Raw genomic sequence first — 5,137 nt, 5'->3', positions numbered from 1 at the left:
AAGAAGGTAAAACTTAAATTCTATCCCAACATAATGTAAAAAGGGATAGGAAAAAAGGGAAAAAATTTTTTTCCGTCCCCCATACCTAATTAAAATGAAATTTTTCCCTTACAAATTTTTATTTAAATGCCGGGTAATATTAAAATTGTCAGACCCAAATAAAGGATCTGGGCACCCACACAAACCCCCTCCCCGGTGGGCAAATTTTTTCCGATAACTCCCTTAATTTTAAAACAAATCGGAATAAATCCGTTATTAAAAAAAATTTCCCCAAAAACCCGGTCTAGACCCCATACAAAAAACCAAGAAGTTTACTTTGAATAGTTAAAAAGATAAAAGGGAGCACTTCTTTAAGGATAAAAAACTAAATTTATGAAAAAACTCAACCCAAAAAACCCCCCAAACGTTTTGACGGTCAAAAACGGTCGGCACCCAACATCAATTGTAATAACTCTACACCCGCGGGTTTAAAAAGGAGGAGAGCAAACACTAGGCTCGGGAGAAGCAACTAACAAGAAACAAGCGGATAAGTAATCAAACACGGTCCACCACATCTAGCACATGAGAAAGTCTTGCATTAACGATAGTCACAAGGGATCTCAATATCTCGAGATTATAAGCCTAGGGAGAATTCTAAACCTCGATTCCATCCGTTCTTTAAAATAAATACTCACAAATAACAACTCGGTAATTCACAAATCAAGAATCAATCGAGAGAATGTGCCATGCAATGACATGAATGACCATTCAAATGGAGTGCTATGCAATGCAATGTCGTGCTATGTAAATGTTATGTAATGCGATGTCACCTCTCACACTCCACTTTCGTACACGCGTACTATGGCAATGCCTCATAGTCGTGACCCGTAGGGGACCCGCGAAGTCCATGTACCACTCGCTCCTCGGAATATAACCTCGGATCACGAGCACACTCTCACGATCCCGGCAAAAGACCTCGCGTCGGACACTCCCATCGTTCCCGGCAAGAAACCTCGGGCAACAAACACTCACAATCTCCGGCGAAACCTCGAAGTCTCCTCTCACTCTCGATCTCAGCGAAACCTCGGGTCTCTCTGTCCTCTCGATCTCCAGGCGAAACCTCGGAGTCTCTCAATCACTCTCTCACCAATATAACAACATAAGAGTAATATGAAAGCATGTCATGCATGATATCGATCTCCAACTATATCACCAATATGCAATAAACAAGTACAAGTCATATTATTTCCCATTGGCTCGATCATCAATATTACCCTTCCCTTTCATAAGGTGAGGGAGCTAGTATGTGATAAAGATACAACTAGGTGATAATTACATCACATAGCACATAGAATATGGGATGCATGCCTCGCATGGAATCAACCTCAATAATCACGCAATCATAGGTTCCATAGATTCGTACTAGGAATTGCAATTCAATATTCAATTCTCGGTAATAACCTTCCTCTTCCATATGACCGGTGGGATAACAAGAGAGAGAGAATTATATCAAATACATGAAATCACAATACAATGACGGCTCACATAACAATATCGTAATAATGGCGACGAGCCCGCGCCATATCACAATAATGGCGACAAGCCCATACTAACGGTGGTAATACCAACCTAGATGGAATTTACCTCCACACCATGCCCGAAGGCCTATCATGCTTTCCCCGTCAATCACTACTATTTACATACGTTTCGCTAACAGTCTAGACATAAAGTAAACCGTAACCTACCTCAATGCCGAGCGGGTGCCACGAACAATCAAACTAATGTCTTCCCTTTGCGTAGAGCCTGCGAACGATCAAAATCTATAAAATATGCGATCTACGTTAGAATACGAATCTAAGGACACCTATCGCTATATTTATATTCGAAGCCCAAAAGCGCACCCCAAAAGTGGCCTTGGGCCCACAAGGGCAAGATTGGAATTTTATTTGAAAACTAATTTCGCCCATTATCTAAGGATTATATATTATTAAAATTGGTCAATTTAATCCATAAATAAATTATTCAATCATTAATTCTCCTTTCTTAGGACTAGGACTCGAAACCTTTAATTACTCTAATATCTTTAACTTCGGACAAAATCTGACTTTTCGTAATTCAAATACCATGCTTCCGAAGGTATTTATTTTATTCACTACCAAAATATTCAATTACATTTACCTTATGTATTAAAATTAAAGTGCAATCATGATAATATGAGGAAAGGAAATCCCTATAACTGTAGCCTAAGTTACAAAATTGAGACTTCAAATCCTATGCAAATTTTCACACCTTTCTGCCAACTAGTGGTCTAAGTAATTATTACTTCGAGTTTCATATAATCCTAACAATTACCTTAATTATTGATTCATTAAATCCTTATCAAGCTAAATAAAAGAACCATTTTTTTTTTTTATAATAACTAAATCATGGGCCACTTTTCAAAGTTTGTAGAAAATTTGAAAATTGCTACGGTGTATTCAAGAAAAGCAAGAAATTGTGAGTCATAGATTTTCATAACTACCATACTAAACTAAACTTCTGAAACATATTCTCTTGTGGGAGCGTATAAAACTAATTGTACCATACGATTGCCTTTGTATTTGGTGGAAATAAAATAAAGCTTCGGCTCCTTCAACATTAATTGGCAAAGCCCATACATTTCGTCCTTTTCTCCCCTCTAGGTTAGAAATACGTGAATAATTTTTCCTTCATATTTTTTTCCTCTTTGTTTCGTAATATATCTTGCACGAACAAGATTTTTCCTTCTACTCTTTTCCTCCTTCTTTTGGAATAAACGTGCACAACATTATGATGACTAAATGCACAAAACATGGGATGCACAAAACAAGGGATAGTGGGCTTGTTATTATATAATATCATGCTGTGCAATGTATTACACCCATCATACCTTTGTCTAAGATTTTAATTAAAATAATGCGCCATAGTTATTTTGGGAATCCTAATCACAAAGTACTAGTATTGCTTCCTATTGGATGTTTCATTTCCAAATCTTTCCGGTTGGGAAAGATTAAAGACACCCATATGTTATACGGTATTAAATTATTAATGGTAAGGTTTGAAGGGGGCTACGACAGCCACAATTAATTAGGACCATTCGTTTCCTTCTGGGTGGTATTAATTAATTTAATATTATAATTATGGTCAGACATTATTAGGAATTTATAATGTTAGCACTAACACTTTATTGTTACTCTATAATGATGTCCACCATTTTTTTTGTCTCTTCCCTCTCCTACCTCTTCTTGGGACCTAAAATGATCCATCTTTATGAACTAATTAAAGAAAAGAATGCAGGTACAATTATTTTCCTCTATTGTTGTACTTATTTAATGGTGTTGGTGCCATTAATTTCTTATGCTACCAAAATCGGCCACAAGATTCCATAAATTGCATTGCTTTTGAATTGTTTACTTGCTATGCATACACGTGGAAAGTTGGGCATGCAATTGTCCTCTCGTGACAAGTTTTTACAACGCAAAAATAATATATCATTCTTCCGTATTATATTGCTTTGCACCAGCATATGAAAGCAAAGTGGAGCGTAATGGAGATATTCGTATGTATAAATGTATAAAATAATAATCCAATGTATAAAATACGGGTCTAACATTCTCCCCTCCTTTAGAACATTCATCCTCGAATGTCAAATGAGGACTAATACTCATCAATTAAATAACCGAATCACCCGTTATCGCAAGCTATAGACACCAAAATAAGACCACAAAAGGATGTCTTAGGGATGTTAGGCCTAAAAGTGCTAAACGACCAAATGGGTCGTTACAGAAATGATCTTCTAGGAGTACCCCTCCACTCGAGCCTAGGAATGCCCGGCATGGCTAATGTGACTGTCTTGGCGTGACAGCCTAAAATCGCGTGATAAGGAGAAAGCCAGGACATCCCCAATATAACATCAAAGTTCACCATATCGAGAATCATCAAATCTACCCAAGTGTCGTACCCCATAAAAGTAACCAAACAAGACCGGTAGACTCGATCAATAATTATAGAATCTCTGATCAGAGTCGACACATGAATAGGTATATCTATGCTATTACAAGGCAAATTTCACCAACGGCATGAAATGTAGATACATATGAATGGTGGATCTAGGATCAAATAACACAAATTTGGCTCTATGACGGACAGAAATGGTACCCGAAATCAAAGAATCTGAGGCCACTGCCTCGGGGCTACCAAGAAATGAGTAACAATGGGCTCCACCACGCCCACTCTAAGATCCCTCTCTTGCACTCTGAGAAATACCTCCAGCTGGCTGGGAACCACCTCTAGAACCATGAAAAGTATCGCGGCCTGACTGAGCGCCGCCCCTCTGATAAGTCCCACCTCGACCACCAGATGATATAGGAGTCCTCGACGGCTGATAGTCTTGCCTGGGTCGGGGACATCTCCTAGCAACATGCCCAACCTCTCCACAAGAATAACAGGTAATAGGAGATGAATGCTAATAAGCTGAAGACCCGGATGAAGCAGCCCTATCCACTGGTCTGGAGAACGAACTCTCAGGAGCCCTCTGTCTGGGTGGCTTACTAGAGAAAGCCTGTAACGCTGAATGCACTGGACAATCAGAATATGGCTGAGGTGGCCTTGAAAACTGATCGGCACCCCTCGAACCATGACCCCCAAAACTGCCAGTCTGACGCTGTCTCTTGTCACTACCACCAAAAGTACGGGCCTTAGCGCCCTCAACCATAGAAGCATGCTCGATAATGGACTGGAAGGAAGTCCCCCATAGACTCCATCTGAAGACAAGGAATCTGTAGAGTGCTCACTAGTTCCCCAACAAAACGCCTAATCCTATCAGCCTCAGTAGGGATCAAATGAGTAGAATAGCGGGCCAAATATAGAAAACGGGTCACATAGGACTCTAAAGACATGCCTCTCTACTCAAGATGCAAAAACTCCTCCCTACGCGCCTCTCGCAAGGACCGAGGCACATACTTCTCGAGAAAGGCCCGGTAAAACTGAGTCCAGGTCAAAGGAGGGGAACCCTCAGGTCTGTAAGCCACTAAATACCTCTAATACGTCTTTGCGTCACCGCGAAACTGGTAGGACACATAATCAACCCCGATGGTCTCCACGATCCCCATACGGTGCAGCAACTCGTGCATATCAAGAA

This window comes from Lycium ferocissimum, chromosome 10 (assembly GCF_029784015.1).
Source record: "Lycium ferocissimum isolate CSIRO_LF1 chromosome 10, AGI_CSIRO_Lferr_CH_V1, whole genome shotgun sequence".
NCBI lineage: Eukaryota > Viridiplantae > Streptophyta > Magnoliopsida > Solanales > Solanaceae > Lycium > Lycium ferocissimum.
Note: the sequence above shows the minus strand (reverse complement) of the source record.